The 19,844-nt window shown below is 36.2% G+C and overlaps 1 protein-coding gene and 1 long non-coding RNA gene across 2 annotated transcripts in view; both read left to right on the forward strand.

Moving 5' to 3' along the window:
• LOC122521273 (UPF0489 protein C5orf22 homolog) overlaps positions 1-19,844 on the forward strand; it is a 443,816-nt gene that overhangs the window by 56,750 nt on the left and 367,222 nt on the right. The gene's annotated exons all lie outside the window — the stretch shown is intronic.
• LOC122521287 lies at positions 15,406-15,974 on the forward strand. Its single transcript, XR_006304732.1, has 2 exons — positions 15,406-15,680; positions 15,776-15,974. It is a non-coding gene; the product is annotated as an uncharacterized LOC122521287 (long non-coding RNA).

Raw genomic sequence — 19,844 nt, forward strand, 5'->3', positions numbered from 1 at the left:
TTTATTTAAAAATAATTATCAAATATTATATATATATATACAAGATGTATACTATATTAACGAAAGTTTTCAAAGCAAAACGAGAAAGTATAGAGGTAATTGATCAACTAGATAGAAAAACTTCTCTAGAATTATATGAATCAGAAATAATTCGTATCGATTTCGGCGAACATCCGAAGCCCATTTCCTCATCGACGATCGACTTTAAAATAGTTGATAAATCGAGTAAGCTTTTAAATACTCGCATGCGAAAAAGGGAAGCTTTTACGATAGTTTCTCAGAATCATGCAGGGCAAGAATCGAAAAGTCTACGCCGCGTATCTAGAATTGTTCACTGTTCGTTTTTAGTTTATCTTGATTTATTGTAAAACCTATGACTATAATAAAGGAAACGTCTATTCGTTCACGTAGAACTCAGGAGAGAGATCATCGTTGGGAGGAGAAATCGTGGCGAGAGAAACGTGGTGGTTCTACCTCACACGATGGTAACGGCGACAAACGTCGTAAAGGCGGCGCATAAATTTTGAGAAAAATCATTGACATTTTTTGTCAACTACAGAAATTTACCGTCCATCGTCGGCGCTTGACATTTTCTTGTTGTAAAAAACACCATAAAAGTGTAGGGTGACTTATGTCTCGATTTTCTGACTTACGCAACAAATATCGCCTTGCCACCCCCTTATTTTCTTGGCCTCATTTAACGAGAATAGAGAAACAACGAGTATTCTCGCTCCTTTGATTTATAAACATAAGTAAATGCCTACTTACCTTCGACTGATCAAACGACCGTTTGAACGGTTTTAAAATAGTACGAAGGTAGGAAAAAAAGAAGTAGATATTGACTTTAATGGAGAAGTATTATAAAAAATGTGATTTATATTGTAAAAATTCACTCGTTATTCGTTAAGATAGTTAAGAGAGACAAAAGTAAATTGGACTACGATGGTATTTCATTACCTTCGTTACGCATAACTCGTAAGTTGTCGAATTTTCTTTAGAATCAGGTTTTCCAAGGACTGGTATTAATCGGAGAGATTTGCGCAGAACGTTCATACATTCTCGTTTAAAATCTAATATCGTTGTGCTTGACTACTCCATAAATTACGATACACCGTACGATCGAGGCCAATTAAAGATATCCCGAAAGCCATTGAACGTAACTTTTACATAGCGAAATAATCTCAACGACTTTGTATGGCGTATTGCTAATTAATTCAGTTCTCATTTGTACCCTCGTATTCTCGTAGCAGTTTATAACGGAGTGCAGTTTGCGTTCTGTAGATATATTATTCTCTTTCTCTGTAGCACTCTATTGAAGAATAAGAATAAGAAGAAGAAGAAGAAAAATAAAAAAAAGAAAAAGAGAAAGAAAATAAAGAAGGAACGTACGTGCGAATGGTTATAAGTACTCTCATGAAAGTTATGCTTTCGAGGTTCAGTTATTCGGTTCCATGAATAAAATCAACAAAGTTAGCCTTCTCGAAAGATCCAGCTGGAAGAAAGACGTTCGCCGAAGCTGAAGAAGTATAAGAAGAAAAAGAAGAAGATGGAGAAAGAGAAGAGGAAAGTGAAACGAAACAGAGTGGGAGACGGTGGTCTGGTAAGAGGAGAGAATTACGAGCGAACTGGCTCGTGTGTGATAGAGGTGATCCCAACGATCGCTGTTAATTTCGAGAGAAGATTAATCTACCTGAGTTACTACCGTCCTACACCCGCTCTGTTGCTGCTTAATTACGATTGGCGCGCGAACGCGTTGAACGCCTCCAGTTTTGCGATCGTACGTCTCGCCTTTCGTACCTACTATACGTATCTACATGCATCTATAGATAGGTATATCTAACATAAGTGTTCTCTCCGGTAGGTAGGACACGCGTGGACACGTTCCTATTTTCTTTTCTTTTCTTTTTTTTCTTCTTCTTCTTGACGGTGTATGCACAAATGGCGAGAGAAAAGGAACACGTACTGTGTGAGTATCTACGCAAGTAGCCGCGCAAGTATACGTGCGGCAAAAGCTAAATTCTAAGGGAACGGTGAAGGATAATGCTTCGGTTCGTTGAGGATGCAATGAGCGGAGGAGGCCGGATCTTTCTGCTTGGAAAATGTTACCAAAGACGATATCGGTGTACCTATTAAGAACTCCTATAGCTCGTTAACGCTTCCAACGAGATAACACTGATCTTTTCCGTTCATTGTCTCTTTTCCCTTTCAAGATATTCGATCTGAAACGATGTATGCATTTTAAATAGTATACTATATGTATGTATGTAGGTATGTATGTATGTATGCATGCAGTTTGTATATCAACTTAAATATATACCTATTTATTTCGGTTCGTTCGTCTGCATTCGCCGATTATTAATTGAAAGTACTCAAGTATAGCTTTCATTACTAATGATTTATTTCTACAGTTATTATATTTCTTTCATATCCTGATTACTCTTCCCTCACATACTTTATGATATTATTCGGGCCACAAAGGATTAAGTAATTAAATAGCTACGTCATCGAGTCGGTAGATATATCTACGTAGTTCGAGAGATCTTAGATAATCATCCAAGCTTTTTCTTTTCTTCATCGAGTCCCGTTCTCTTGAAATTTTCCCGTTTATCGTATCGGATCTTGGTTGGATGTTTCGAACGAGCGTGTTAGCGGCCACGAGCCAACCGACAAGCAGGAAGCTCACGCGTCCATTATTTATTGTTTCGTAAGGTGCAAGGGGGATGCGTAGACTCGGCGATTGTCTCTGCGATAGTGATTTCCGGGCAAAAAGCTAATGGCGGTTTATATCGACGATGGAAAAGTCGACGAGCTAAGAAAGCCTTTCATCCCTCCTCGCGGAGTAAAAGAGCCAAAGAGAGAAAGAGACAGAGAAAGAATGAAAGAAAAAAGAGAGGGAAATGCTCACGTCTTGGTTCCACCATATCTGAAATCCTTATCGACGAAGTATATCCCTTTTTTAAAAGGGCACAAGTTTCCGTCCACTCTCAAACGCACCGCGTGTCCTACTGGATTCTTGGAAATCTTACAACTCGACGTACCATCGATAGCTTCATGCTGAGAAACACGTTTCCGTTTGGTACGTAAGAAAAAAATTAGTGAAATGGCTTTGATGAATCGATATGTCGTCGGACCACTACTAGCCCGCTAAATATTCGTCGTAACCACACTACCTACACTATTCTATTGCTTCCTAGCAAGATACTGCATAGAACGGTTTTTACCGTTCAACGTTACGACTTAGGAGAAACATTTGTTGTATCTTCTAAGCTAACGATAATGCATTTCCCTGTGTATCAATGATATGTCTTTTCCAAAATTATTAGTTAAGATGCATTCGCTTTCTCATCGATTTTGATAATGATACGTCGTGTGGGAAGTAAGTACTTCAAATTTATGTGAAATTACAAACACGATCGTATGATCAAAAAGGAAAATAAATATTTATCTGCCAGTATTTACCGTGAAGTACGCACGCTCGCGTGCGTGTGATTCGTTTTACTAAGTACAGTTAAATCAAAATAATTTTCACTTCTTCAAAGTCAAGCTCGATGGAATTCGCCATCGCATTTGTAAATACACGATATCGTGTAGATTATGTTTGAAGTGCATGCTTATCTGCAAAGTTTAAATTGTTTACCGATGTACAAGACAGGAAGTAACATTTTTAAGGCATGTAGTTTTTAATTAATTTCGTTCCATCGGTTTTTCACTTACTTAACGTTTTAAATTCGGCTTTCTTGCCTTTCCCATAAGGACTTAAAAAACATGAAGAAGACACCTGTAAGTCGAAGACCACTTTTATGCGATCGAACGTTTTTTATGAGAAATAGTCTTAACGAATGAGTCGCTTTAATCTGGCTTGTCTTTTATGAACGAACAAAGATCGCTGTTATGGATCGCCAGGTGTGGGAGTGATCGAGAGATAGTCGATCCGATAAGTGCGCCGTCGATCGATCGACAAAGCCGCCTTGCAGTCGACGAAATCGCGAGCGAGTCGATCGGTTATGAGATAGACGACCTGAATCATCAAGGACTTCCGCTCGGTGTGTGCACATGCATCGTCGATCAGAGAACGAACAGTACCTATATAAATATGTACGATAAAATCGGCAAATGCATTCAGGAGTGTCTTTCTCGTTCGAAAGAAAGAGATTTGAAAAAACTTTTGAAATATAAATACCTGCATATTATTTACGATGTTGTAGGTATTTATATATGTACAGTTAAATACGGGCGTTTATCGAAAATGCGGGTAAAGTCGTTGCTCATGCTTATAAATATTCCCGGTTTTCCTCTAATTGGACTTTCGGAAAAATCAACACTCTCCAGAAGTGTGTCAGAGTGTAATCCTCAATATGCGTTTTATTGTAATAAATTTATTCGACATCCAAGCGTGACGCCGATAAATCCTCGCGACCTATGTAGGGGTCATCCGTCGAGCGATATAAAACCAACGTGTCATTCGTGAACGGTGTACTTTCATTGGCTAATGGATGGCTCATAGATCTCCATGGTGGATCTTACTGTATGCTGAAGTTCCATGTGAGATCCTGATAATGTGAAAAAAAAAACAAAAAGTATTCCTTCTCCGAAGAAATAGTATTACTATCGATCGTTTTGTTGCTTTGTCGACAGAATTTTTATTTTTATTTGTTTATGTCGCTTGTTAATCACGGAGAGTTACGTACGTCAGAAGACGTATGTATGTAACGTAAACGAAAGAAAATAAATGCAGATGATTTGAAGGATTTCAAAGTTTACGAAAGATCGTAGTCGCGGCTAGATAAGAAGTTAATTCTCCGATGAGGAAACATGAAACATTATAAGACCATTAATCTCTTTCTTTCTTATTCTGTTTTGCGTTCGATAACGATAACGGTGGACATAATCGCGAGCGAGAAAGAGGAAGAGCATTGCATTATCCGTGTGCAAAGTTAACGGCTTCTCGACTGGCGGCTTGCTTCTCGATAAACCGCAATCGAGGCGTTGCTGTATGTTATAAGCAACTTAAGGAATTCCGATAGCATGCTGTGCACAGGTTGCTCGCCAAATCACTGTTAGAACAGGTAGTTCGTACTACGAAGCTTGTGGTAACTATCATTGAAATTCCTTTTCTTTTTTTCTTTTTTTTCTACCTTTCTTTCTCTCTTTCTCTCTTTCTCTCTATTTTTATTTTCATTTTTTTTTCAATCAATTCCAATGGAAAGATTATTCCGTTGATTGAAGTTTGAATGACAGTTTCATTAAATTGATTCGACTGTAATGTGTTATTAAACGATTAGTCACGTTAAGATTCGCACGTCATAGATAATTAGTATCATAGTTAACAAAGGTATAATATAGGTTAGTCACGAGTTTGAGATGGTGCTCGATGGAGAACCTTCTTCGATTCGTTCCGATCGATTGGATCTCTTATACGGAGATCTTCATCGTCGTTCTTGCCCCTCTCGTAGATATTTCATTATTGATTATAATTGATTCTTGCTTCTATCATAAAATTGTTTTTAAATTCAAGTCTCATTATGGTCTCTCGTACAGCGATCGTACTATTTTATTTCCAAAAATAAATAAATAAAATTATTTTATATGTTGCATTTGTAAAGTCATGGGTACTCGACTTTTGGATTTCTTCCTTTTTTTCTCTCTCTCTTTCACTCTCTCTCTCTCTCTCTCTCTTTTTTAAGAGATATGGTTCGATCAAGCAGGTGCATCTCGTACCTCGCAATAAATTCTTAACGACTTTACAGGACGCGAACGCATATTTCGGTAGTTGTTGATGCTCGTTCGCGCGAATAAAATTCCATCATGATGCACGGTTGGTTTTTCGATGAAAGAAAGATAAAGAAAGAAAAAAGAAGAAAATAAGTATTTATAAAGGTCTTTGAGAATCGAGGAATGAAATAGTAGGGAATAAATAAAGGTTATCACCGAGATGGCTTATTGCCCATCCATCGGTCCTTCGTGTTATTATTCATCGAATTAAAATAATTCACCGCGATAGAAAGTAAGAAAAGAGAAGCGAATTGTAGTAGCGAAACGCGAGCGATCAAAGCGAGTGCTTCTTTCCGTTCGGCCGGCCGTTTCATGGACGTCATAAAAATTAATAACCGAAACATCGCAACTGCTAGGGCCCTTTTATCCTAGCGTTTCTCTCACTGTCGCTACTGTTCTGCTGTATGCAACCCGATCATCGCTGTTTTTCCTCTATACTGTCGAGAAGATGAACGGCTCGGTCGTTACGTGCGACGGAGCATGCCGGTTATTAGATACTGCGATTTCGTAGAAGTTGCCACTGCTACTCTCCTTGAGCATATAAATCGTGTTTATTTCGTTTTTAGTTCGATATGGAATCTATATATGTATTCAATACGTATGCTCGACTCACGTTGTGTATACGATTTTCTTGTATACAGGATGATTCACGAAGAAATATCATAAATTTGAGATATGATTTCTTAAAGTTATCCTAAAACAGAAAGTTAGTTCATAGGAATGTAGCTGTTTGATTTCATAAAAAATAGTTAAGGTTTTATTATATTATATTGTAATTTATATTTAATATCTTCACAGATAAACATATTTAATATTCTTGACATCAAAGTTGAATATCGTTGCATATTTTCAAAGAGTTCGTCATGGTTTCCGCATGCGGCATGCGATATGCAAAATACTTTTGATTAGTGCTTCACTTGTTTCAATTTTTTTCTGATAAACCATATCCTTCATTCAATTGCGTAGATAATAAATGATCTTCCAAGGGGTTTGATTTGCGGATATGGGTGATCAATTTACGAGCCTGCGTTTAATTATCCTAAATAAATGAACTTAACGTTTTAATCTTTCGAAAACGACCTTAGACAAAATATCCCAAATTAATGACTTTTCTTTACGAATCATCTTATTAATGCATAGATAAATTTATTTTTTTCTCATTCTTTTCAGAGGTGAGTCATATCTTTGGAAAATTATTTCAAATTATACCGTAACGATCGACAAGTGAAACTAACGATAAGTAATCTATGCGGAGAGTGTAAAAACGGATAAAATCTAATTTAAGGTAACGAGATGCGAAGAGGAGAGTGTGTTTCGAAAGGAAGGTATTTCTGAGGCGGTAGCTAAAAGAGAGCAAAAGAAAAAACATGAAAGTAATGAAAGAAAGAAAGAATAAAATAAATAGAGAAAGAAAGAGACACACACACGAACTATTGTCCGTGCAGGCTGCAAAGCGAAAGAAACGTACTCGTTCGTATGCAAGGCGGTGATGGACGGGGTAAGCGTGGAAGAAGGGAGGGACGACCAGCACCTCTCTAAGAGATAAAGACTTTCCCATGCGAGAACGGTCGCTTTTCCAGTCGGTGTTTCTCCGCTCGAGATAGCCAAACACATTTCGTTTCCTTTGCTCAACAATAGAAGCCTTTTAGCAGGGTCTCCACCGGATAATTCATGTCGAGTCGGGCAATTAAGACTTAACCTCGCACACGAAACTGTCTATCTCGATCTTCAATTATGTTGCTGGACGTCCATATATGGCTGTCTCTTAGACAACTGTTATTCTTATTAAAGAGTAAGAAAAAGAGAAAGAGAGGTAGATAGAGACAAAAAGAAAGAAACATATGCACTTAGGTAAAGAGAATAAGAAATAGTGAAGGTTTTATTCTACGATTTTCGTTCTCGTAGTTGAGAAACGTTGGAGTTTGGTCGGACTTTGTTATTTCTTTTCTGTTATCGATTAACATCTTCAATGAAGAGAAAGGAACACAGAGGAGGTGTAGGCCGTCTCATAATTTTTTTTATGTGCTAGTGGATACGCAAGTCGCTTAGGTAATCATGATTTTTTTTTAATAAATGGGAGAGATATCGTGATTTTAAAGAGAATTATTTTCGTATCTATATACGCATGTATAGACGCACACACTTACACGTTAAAGGATAAACGATCAACGAGACAGGATATTCAATTACTAGAATATATTGAATATTTTCGAAACTTCTCGTCGCGAATGCTTTCCTCATTATTGTTATTATCGCGTTGTTAGTCTCTTCGAGAATCGTAATAGAGTTGCTCCGGCTAAAGCGTTACAAATATTATAATTTTCTCATCCCATTCAACATAAAAATCGATACGCTCGTGAATCATACAAAAGCGCTTAATCTATGTCGTCTAAAAAGGTTCGCTCATTCGTAATAAAATGATTTTCGTGGGGGTATAATAATTGATGCTTCCGGTTCGCAGGTTGTATTCGTTTAGATCATTCTTCGTTCGTTAGAATAAATCGCACCTCAAACATTTCGTATTAATGGAGAAAAATAATTGTACGTACCGGTGCAATAAAATATTACATCGGCCATGTATAATTAATTGCTACTCTAGCAAGAATTATCGTCCGGATTGGCAATGATTATAGTCGCTGCGGTAACTAATATTGTCAGAAGTGGCGATAATATTGCCAACTCGACGATAATTTATTGAACCATGATATATCGTATGGCAATATTACGTATAACTCTTTCTCTCTTTCTCTTTCTCCTTTCTTTTCACTCCCCTTCCCCCTCCTCTTTTCCCTTTTTCTCCTATTACATTTAACATTATCAATTCACCATTGTGCAACCGACATTTACAGCGCAGGGAAGGTTGTATAAATAAAGACCAACAAAAATAACGAAGCCGTAGGCGTTCGACGTTAAAGCGTCCCTTTTATTTCCTCGTAAGAGATGCTCCAAGTATAAGGGCTACGTAGGTATAAATCGTCATTCTTTTTCGTTTTATTTTTTTTCTCTTTCCTTTTATTCTTCTTTTTGCTTTTGTAGAGAAACTTTTGTAAAGAAACGCGGAAGCAAATGTTACGTCTGTTTGAGATAATCTTAAGTTGATATATTTGACGCATGAGAAATGTTTACTTTTCTAGTACTCCTCTCTTTGTACTTTCTCACATACCCCTCTATAATCGAATTATCGAAATATATGACACATAACTTACAAGTAGTTAACTGAAAATTGAAAATATGCTTGCGAATTCGTGTTTGGATTTATGATATATTATACGTCTACGTTTACTCAATGGGATTTATAAAAAGTAGAATCTCAGTAATGATGCATTGGAATTGTGATCATTGTTTGTTTTAGTAAATTTTTGTGGTAGATTACTAAATAATTTCAAAGCAGTTTTTGCTTAGTATTTTACTTTTTAATGTGATTATTTTTACGGCTGAGATTCACAACTTTTTGAATCTCTTAATAATTCGGCGAAAATGAACGTTTCAAGAAAGAATAGAAAGAAGAAGAGGAAGATTGAATATTGAAAGAAAAATAGAAAGGAACGAAAGATGTCATCGGTGATAGAAAATATACGATAAACGAAGGTTAGAAACTCGCATAATTTTATTATAATATTTAGCAATATCGAGACGAGTAGTTAAAGCGTCTTAGACTTATAAAACGTAATCGTTCTTTGCTACTGTTGCCACCGCACGCCGCGACCGCCATTGCAGTGGTCGCGGCTTGGAATTTCACGTGGGCAACTTACAAACGACTTCGCGATTTCTCGTCGCTCACCGGTAGAGAAGGATAAAGAGAAAAACGAACCTATGGTAAATTCTTTTGCACGAATTTACGAGCGTTTTGCGGTATGTTCCGAGTCGTGTTTCACGTTACGCGTATTCTCAGTTGACGATAGATTTAAGGGGAGTAGAAGAAGAAGAAGTAGAAGAAGAAGAAGAAGGAGAAGAAGAAGAAGAAGGAGAAGAAGAAGAAGAAGAAGAAGAAGAGAAGAAGAAGAAGAAGAAGAAAAAGAAGAAGAAGAAGAAGAAGAAGAAAGAGAAAAAGAGAAATAGATAGAAGAAAGCAAAAATGAAACGACGCCACTTTGAGATTAGTTTATTGATATTTGCTTCGATGTTTTTTCGGAATGCGTAATAGTTTAGGATAAACGGCACAAAGTTCATCAATAGTCTTCAGACATCGATACTACTCTTACTTTCGAAGACCATAGAGAAAATATTTTGCTGGCAAAATATAGTTTTGAATATATTGAATATATTTGGAAATCTCAGCGACAATAAATTTGAGAATTGTCGTGTAACTTGTATCTCGTGCTTTTTCGTACGTTTTAAACTGACACGGTGGGCACGTAGTTGTAGGTGGTGTATCAAAGGTGAAATTCGTATGCTAAGACGGTAGCTTGTCTTATTATTTATTTCGCTTTAAGATGTAATATTCTGCTATAAAGTTTATCTTTTATGGGTTCGCCGTTGCGATAAATCCGTTCCCGTTATTATGATGATGCAGGATTTGTAGTAGCACATGATAATTATCTCGTGAAATACGATGGGCGTAAAATGAAAAGCATTGCGTGTAGAGTCTGGTGTTCTTTTTAGCCGATCATCGTTCATTAAAAGTCAGCGCGAAATGATCATATTCTTTTGCACTTTAGTCTAATAAGAGGTATGGTTAAATTTTACCTGTGTAATTCTCTCTTTAAAACTTATTCCATTCGATCGTTCTTTACTTTGTCCACTAAACATACTTCTAACGTAACTTAACGACGTTTCCGCGTGAAAAACACAGAGTAAGCTTTTTCCGTTAGAACGTAACACACTCGAAAGGATAATTAATAGCCGCGGCAACGTAAGAGATCTAATTTCGTCGTACAATTAGAGTTTTACGATGCCTAAAGCAGGGACAGTAAATTTAAAGAGCGTGTTGCGTTGCACGACGATGAACGTTGAGATAATGCGATCATAGAATGCATTAACAAAGTTCGATATCGTTGAATATATTAACCAAAAGTCAAACTGGATTGCATTCTTCGAAATAAGAATGGTATAATGAAAATAAAAAATTTTACAGCAATGAATAAAATTACTTACGTCATTCAACTATATTGATTACGTAAATATGTAACTGCGTAGATTATGTGTATACGTATATTTGAAATCGGAGCGTTAAGTTCGATTCATTATTGTCGAACGTTATTCGATTTCGAGTCACGCTCGATCGTAAAAAGTAGCGTTAACGTTTATATTTTACTTTTACGATCAGAAATTGCTCCGGTTTATCGTAATACATATTCAGCATCCGCCGGTGAAGCGGGGCTTATTAAAAAAGAGCCGATCCGAAAATGAATAACGAGACTTGGTATGGCATTTGAATGTCGCTAATACTAGTTAATGTTAAATAAATATCAAAATTCCACAGATATCTGCAAAGGATAATGTCACATTTGTTATACCGATACGTTAGTTGATGAACGCTCTTATTATTATAATCTGTATGTTTATGCGCTTCTTATTTTAAAGTAGCTGTTTTATAATGTTAATTTAAAGAAATAGAGAGAAGAAAAAGAAAGACGGAGAAAATGGTAGGTTCGTATGTAACGCAACGATATAACAAGAAAAAACTCGTGTACTAATTTTCGAGTCGACATCGTAGAAGGCCATTTACGATTTATTCGTGCTATTTTAGCTTTCGATTTCAAACCTCCATACATCTGTAACTACGGGAGGTTAACGTTACGGAGGCAGTAACCTGTTACCCTACGTTAACTTATGTTCCGACTAGGATGTTGGTTTTTATTTTCTAATGATTTTTTTCTCTTTTACAGTCTCTTCTCTGCCACGACTAAAATACCGTGTGGATAAGGAAATTAATTAATTATCAGATTGTGATGAATTTGCGCGTGGACGCAACGTCATTTCATCTTCACCGCAGGAAATCTATTTTTCAATGTATATAGGTAAAGGACCTTCCACTGTTGCTAGACTTCTTAGAAGGATCGCAGTTGGCACGTATGTCGTATGTATTCCATACACATACATATATATATATATATATATAAGCATATACGTACGGGCAACGAGATGTTTTATGCCGTCGCGTCGTTTCGTTCCCAACGCAATTTAACTCGTCCTCGTTGTAACCGTATCTTTCGTAAAGAACGGGAACCTCCACGTTAAATGAATTTATTAAAAGTAAACTCGACAAACGCGTTTACTTGCTAACGCGAAACAAATTCAAAAAAAGAGTTTTGTGCTATGCGCTTGTGAAAAACGTCTCGCGATTTGTCACGTATGAAAGGTCACGTGGCGAGTCTAAGACTGTCATTAATTTACTTAACATATGTTAAAGGATGATAAAAAAATTAAGATAGAAGTACGTATAAGCATAGTCGATGTACTTGCTTACATGCATGGAATTACTCCGTTTATTAATCAGTTGCGAGTGTTATGTTTCATTAAAGACGTTTTATCGTTATTCCGAATCTCATGAATCAATATTTAAAAAAATATAAAATTATATTTATCTATTTCTTTTTCATTTGCTGGTGCTAATATTTTTGAACCGTCCAGAATTTTCTTCGAGACGATCTGATCTAGTAGTTTCTCGTGATGCAATCTTAACGATTTAGTTCACGATCATAAAATTTCGACAATCAACGATCGTAAAACACTGCTATGGTCACCGTAGCGAATTTCTTAACGATACTTGCGCCGCGTTGAGTTCGTAAATCTTCTTATGAAATTTGTCGAGAAGTGAACGCCCTTTCGTAGTTGGTTATACGCTAAAGACGATTTAGAGAAGAACGACTTGCGAACACGCACGATCCGTTGATTCTCCTTTATATGTTCATGTATGTGCGTGCGTGCGTGCAAATAACTTCTATTATAAAAATATTATTTGAAAAGCGATACATCTCTGGTTGTTCGATATATTAACAAAAAATTAGCTTCCCTTTATTTCTTTCCTACAGAATGTAGATATAATTTGTTGAGATTGTATTTTGTTTAGTTTATCTATGTTTCTTTATAGTGATAAATATTAATCTATTTATTTATTTGAATTATCTTTATATTTTTTATTTGAAGATATCTTTATTGTCTTTTTATGCACGTGAATAACCTATCTTGTAAAAATATTAGTTAAAAATTATCTCAATTCAATATATCGATATATTACTTTATCTTTTTTTTTTTCTATAAAATGTTGATTTTATAATCTGTTTACATTCTATTTCGTTCAACTTACTTACATGGAAATAAATATATATAAGGGTATATTTTATACTGTTGTTATAAAGATTTATATCTTAGGAAATATAACTGCCTTGAGTTTCTGCAAATAAGAGTCTCGATTATTTTATTAATATTATTTACACTAAATTACATTATCTGCATGCTTTACATTGTATAAATTCAAATAACACAAAACTACACTATGTACATTAGTTACATTACCTGCAAATAAGAGAAACAACATTAGTTTCCGAATCTTTCTAAGTCTAATACGTCTGCCCGTCTTAACTGTAAGACAGCAGCCGGTTTAAATCATTAGTAAAGGTGACGAAATATAAATAGTAATATTTCGTTACAAATATATTTCTTTATTTATCTGAATATTTTCTCTTTCTCTTTCTCTTTTTTTGCAAAAACATCTTCATCGCGTTTGCAAAGAGTCATATGCGAGGGTGGGAAAGAGATGATCTTTGGAAAAGATAAGAACATGATCCGTATCGGTGGAACTGGCCGCACATTCCAGCGTACTGTTACAAGCCGCGGAACAACCGGAGACGGCGCCTTTAACCCGAGTTTACACTCCCTGGAATCCGTTCAAAGACTGGGACGAAAAGAGAGAGAAAGAGAGAGAGAGAGACAGAGAAAGAGAAAGAGAAAGAACGATACAAAGAACGCGTCACGAATACGAGATCGAGAAGGTTCGGATCGTTCTTCGCTTTACCATCAAACCTTCTTCTTCTTTCTCCAAATTATATTTGTTGGAATGTCAGTTAACGACAATAATAATCACGCTAGTACAATTTTGATTCTTTCAAAAGAGACAGGAGAAGCTCTTATTCTTTTCCTTTTTCTTCTTCTTCTCTTGTTTTCTCTCACGAACCTTTACGTGTACGTTTCGTCAAATAAACTCCTACGTAGAACGATTTTCCTGCCATTACTAAGGTTAGATCCACTCGACAGGAAATACTTTGTCGTCGTAATACGATGAATAAATCAGTGGAAGACACCACGAGCAGGTCTCTCGCGACGTTACACCGTTTAACGATGGCTATCAATCACGACTGGTAGAGGTTTAAGGTGCTGCTCAAAGATATTTACGTCTTTTTCCTTTTTTCTTTTCTTTTCTTTTCTTCTTTCTTTTTTCTTTCATTACGACTTTTTTTCGTAGAAAAAGATAATATAGCAGATTTTAATACTTCCGTTCCGTTATCATTCGTTAGAAATTTGTATTTCATATTAGTTCGAAGGTTATAAGTAACATAAGAAAGTGTCAAATATCTTTGCAAGAGTGTCCATTTTCGAGATATGAATAACATTTGTTTGGTGCTGCTCGATGGTCATTACAAGCAGCTGGAGAGATAAAGACAGAGAAATTTCGTATTACAGATCGTAGCTTAGCGAATACATACGTAGTCGATGGTACGTAATAAATAATATCCTGAGTAAAGAAATATTCATATTCGCGTATCGAGACACTGAAGAATGCGACACTTATCGCTGTTAGACCGAGATCGAGGATCTTTGTTGATAGTTCAAGGGTGTCTACTAAATCCTTCCAGAAAATATGCTGAAATTTATATCGAATTATTAGGCTATCCAAATGAATGGACTTTCCATCGAATCTTATTTAATTTCTACAGTCATTTCTATCATTTCGAGCAATGAAGCGTTTTATTTATAAAAACGAAAGGACAAGGAGAGAAAACAATTAAAGAAAGTGTGAGAGATAGAGATAGATGGAAATGAAGAGATACGAAATACGAAAGATCCACATTGTTACGCGATAAATTAAGCGCAACGACTAGTTTCTCTTTTGCTCTTCTTAAAATAGCGATCTCTTCATTCTAAAGGGAAGTAGTAAAGAGAAGCAGCTTACCGGATTGCGCGAAGTCCATGTATATAGCAACATACGCGATCGTTCTCGTTGTATGAATAATATTTTGCTAAAGAGACATTTACAATTAATTACGATGGTGGTCCTTGATATGTAAGTACTTATGTATGTATGGATGTATGTATGTATGTATATATGTTCGAGGTTCAGTTGATCATGGATCGAAGGTAATTAGAAAATAGTCGTGTAATATGATATATATAAATAAGCATTAGATTGCTCTTGGAATGATAGGAAGTATCGTATACGTTTTTCCTGTTACGATACACGAGGTCGTATTAAGCGGTTCATCGAGTTTCTTCGTGATTGAGAAAATATTCTTGTCGTTGAGCGTGCGCCAAGGTCTAGAAATAATTTCGTTTCGGAGAAGGAAGATCTTTCCGGAGGAATCCGTGGTACTAGGCAGTATAGCAGATTGTACTTGTGTATGCTCACATAGATAGATAGATAGTTATACTCTTACTGCTAGGAATCTCGACTCTTCGTGCATGAACAGTCAGGGGGTCGTATGAAAGGCGGCAGGGTCGTAGCCACAGTGGGCAGTCCTCATGCTGTCAGTAGGCAAGAAATATAGTCGTACGCATAGGAGCGTGCAAGTCGTAATGACTACACGTGAAACGTATCGCCGCGGGTAGCTGCGCCGCCTCGCTAATTACACGTAATTATCGTGCCGCGGCAGCAACAGCAAATGGACGAAACCGAGAGAAAAGGAAAACGTACGAAGTGCCGTCATTGAGAAAGGAAGAGGAGGACCTATGCTACCGAAATCATTTGAACGGTTCGATGGACTGTTTATTTACTTCCTCATATAAACCGAAACATAACGTTCCTTGAATGATATAAACAGTCTTTTTCTTTCTTTCTTACAATTAGATAATCTCTTTACGATAGAAACCGTAGAAACGTAAGGAGACGCGGCTTGCTGAGAAGGTAATTACGAGTGACGAACGTACGTAAAGATCTCAAATGGATATTTAGTGCATGCTGAGTTTGTCAATGGTGCGGAGAGCTGAGAGAGAGACAGAGAGAGAGAGAGAGAGGATAAATACCAATAAAGAATAGGCGTAAATTATAACTCTCCAATCGTTCGTTAACTCTTTTGATATTTTACCTATTGCAGATTTATCGAGTATTCTGTTTAAATGTTTATACTTTGCATGTCGCAGAAATATCCAAGGGTTGTTATCGCAGGAACTCGTTGCGTGCTTTGCTTCAAGACTAGAATGTTACCTTTTGGATCTTTATTTTTCTTGATAGATTGAACGAACACTTTTTTTCCATTGCAATTTTTATTATGAGATACGCGTGATTTAAATCGCAATGAAGTTCTGCGAAGATAAGTTTTCCCCAAGAAGTGGAAGTTCTTTCTTAGAGTTTATGCGATCAGTTTTTACGTTTACCATTTTATTCCTAATTTCGATAATCATCAGTTCATTCGATAAATTTTTTACATGAGCTGGTTATATTATTGTCGAGGATGATTCGCGATCATTAAGGCTCAGATCACACGTGGTGGCTTTTCCGCTGCTTTAATAGTGGACGATTAAATCATCACATTGAGAGTCTCTACCAGTTTGTCACACATATGTAGCTATTATTCGTATGATTCATTTGTCGCTAGTTCGTATCTCAATACAAGTAAAAACACATATTATATGGAATAAACACCACGATTGCCTTGTCAGATGCAATGACTGCTACACTTGCTCCCGGCGACTAGGTCACGTAACCCATAAGAATCGCACAGTTCTAACGAGAGTAGAATTAAATATGTTGAATTTAAGACACCGTAGGCGTTTCGTAGCTGCTACTCAATTTAATAGTATAAGTTAAATTTTGAAAATTGATTATTTTCTTAACATGATTTATATAAAGATAATAATATTCTTACAAAAATAATAAATAATTTTCTCCTTGATCATTAAAATCAGAGAAAAAATTGCGATCGTGAGAATTCACGTTGTAAACTCTTGTAAACGCATAGAGATGACGTTAAGTGATCGTTCTTATCGCAATAGGCGCTTGTTTCTAGATATTATCAACATCAATTACAATAGTTATAAGATTTAAAGAGTTCAGTTGACGAGTCTAACCGGAGAAAAGAACTTAACGATCGCGGCTAATTCACTCATTGAGCCACATGTTGCCCCTTTATCTTCCGGGATCGACTCGTAGATAAAATTTTTTTTAACTAACGCCTCCGTCATCTTAGCTTGTTGGTCGACTGCGAGGTTTTATTATTGAAAGCTGTCATAAAGTTATGACGATCTAATTTTCCGCGTGTCTTGTAATATTCAACACGACAAAGTGCTATTGAAACAGGCTGGCTAACTGAAGAATTCAAGACGTACTTTCTAGAAACTGTAGTCATAAATTCATTAAATTAGTGTTCGTAATTGTACTCCTTTAGTAATTTCGAATATATATCTATATGAAAGTACAGTGAACGCGTTAATCGATATTTATTCCTAAACCTTAGTTCCATTCGGTGACACTATCGATGATGATTGGTTATTTTAAAGGCGTCACCTTTGAACTTGATTTTTTCCTATTTGCACGAAGATCATTAGGATGTAGAAGATTTGTAATACTGGTTCGTGTACGAATTGTTCCCTTGCTGTGAAATCTCCAGCCTTATCAACTTGTACCGATTTTTAATCAAAGACAGAAAGAGTATGTGTGAGAGAGAGAGAGGGAGAAAGAAAGAAAAAAACCGTTACAGACCCGTCGTCGTAACTCTTTTCCTACAGACAATTATTCTTTTAATTATTTGTTACGGAATATTATTCTACGTAGAAATATAGTAATCAATTGTGAATGCCATTTCAAAAGTCTATTATATCCATCAAAATTTAATTTTTTTATTTATTTTTTATTTTTTAGGAGTCAAGAAAAAGTTTCATTTTTTTCCCAATGGAAATTTGTGTTCGACGATTTTCAGTTGTTCTCTTCTATAATAAATAACATTGTTTGCTTCTTTTTTACATTACGAAAGTATGTAGTATCATCCCATCTAACAGATCGCGCAGAAGAATCTCAATTTTTATTTGTTTTGGACATAAGCGCTTTTGGAAACGGTTCAATTGTTAAATAAGGTGTCTGGGGATGTTATGGCCCAGTTTATGATACGACTCAGAGGTGAATTTTTGGCAAATTACAATTTATGGATACTAAAAACAGTTTTTATATAGAGAGATCATTTCTTTCTGATAGCTAGATAACTGATCAAAAAAGTTTTGCGAAAATATTTTAGGTTTAATTAAAAACTCTGACGCAATCCTTAGGTGGGCCATAACATGCTCAGACAATTTATACTGTAAAGATAAGCATTGAATTACAAAAAGAATATTGACATTTAAGGTTGATCAACGTTTAGATAAAAGGGATTCTTCGTTCGGTATTTAAGATGAAAATGAATCGACTAAGATGCACTCAACGATGTGGGCCTATTCCAAAATTGAGATAAGATGTGCTACCATATAAAGTTATGGAATGCGTAGATCGCTTGGCAGCTGCGGTAGCCCTTAACTTAACGAGGGTATAGGGAATATCCCTTTTTTTTTTTGAAGGAAAGCAGCCCTTTTTCGCGCGTCAACAAAATCAAATGTGAGAACGTCGTTCTCGAAGGTAGATAAACAGAGAAAAGAAGGAAAAACAAAAAAGAAAAAAAGAAAGAAAGAGAAGAGTCTGACTACCGTCCACTAATATCATATGTTAATGCGTATCGTGTCACGTGCATCGAGAACGTTTCTCCATCCTCCAGGTGCAATTTCTGTATTAATGTTCGACGAACTGGTATCGAGTAAAGAAACCAGATACATTTGGTACGCCTTAAGCGCTTTATTAATTCTCTAGCGGCACAAATACGACGGTAGCAATTTAAGATGGCAGCGATACACTTGGTAAGTAATCGAGTAAATTTAAAGTTGATCGTTGATATACTCGCGGGTCGATGTAATTTTCCAAAGAGAAATAAAAACAGCAAATATAAATTAGAAAACATGAAAATTTTTTGTTATATTTCTTTAATATCTCCGCTCATATTGTATCGATAAAATAACTTGTACGTTAATAGTATAATGTAAGAAACTATGGGTCGAAAGTTTTGTTTTTTAGTCTTGTAAGAAAAAAGTAGTAAGGCAAAAAAGGAAAAAATATAATAAGAATGAGAAGGTAGATAAGGAATATAGATCCGTTTCTCATCGAGAGAATCGAAACGATATGGATCGTCGAGTCGACGTAATTAAAGCAACAAATTCTGGTGTGCCCGCAGGCAGCTTGGCACCCGATGTCCCAAGCGTTTCCTATCGCGCGGTGATCGCTCTTTTTGATGGATCGGTACAGGTGCGTGCCTCGATATGGGACTACGGGTGTCCTGCATCACCCGCTCTCCTGCCCTCTTTCCCTCTCTCTTTTTCTTTTGCTGTTTGACGGTCGATTCACTAACTTATAATGTAAAATCTATAACATCTTACCGTTTTACAAGCTTAACGATCAATCTTTTTTCTTCATGATCGTCGACTAAACGAAAACGCCCTAATTAATAGAGATCATCTCTAATAAGGCGTATTTTAATTTCTCCTCTTATATCCTACGATTTATTTCGCAATGAAAACTTTGTCGAAAGTAATCAGACCGAAAACGTGTCGCCGATACATTAGTCCAAATTGCTCGACAAAATTGATCATGAAAATGATTTGCAATTGGTCGTGCGGAAACGATGACGAGTTCCCTAACGAGTTCTTTCTCTTCTTACCTCTTATTTATTATTTGATTTTCACGCTCCAATATCGATGTTTGCGTAATCGAAAAAGAGTAGGGAAGGATCGTAGAGACGTCGTCCTCGAAGCTCATTGAGAAGCTAGCTCATTTCGCGCGGCCTTAATTCACGATAATTTCGAGTACTTGCATTTTAATTAGTCGCGATATATTCATCTGAGTG

Source organism: Polistes fuscatus, unplaced genomic scaffold (genome assembly GCF_010416935.1).
Source record: "Polistes fuscatus isolate 324 unplaced genomic scaffold, CU_Pfus_HIC Scaffold4, whole genome shotgun sequence".
In the NCBI taxonomy this organism is placed as follows: Eukaryota; Metazoa; Arthropoda; class Insecta; order Hymenoptera; family Vespidae; genus Polistes; species Polistes fuscatus.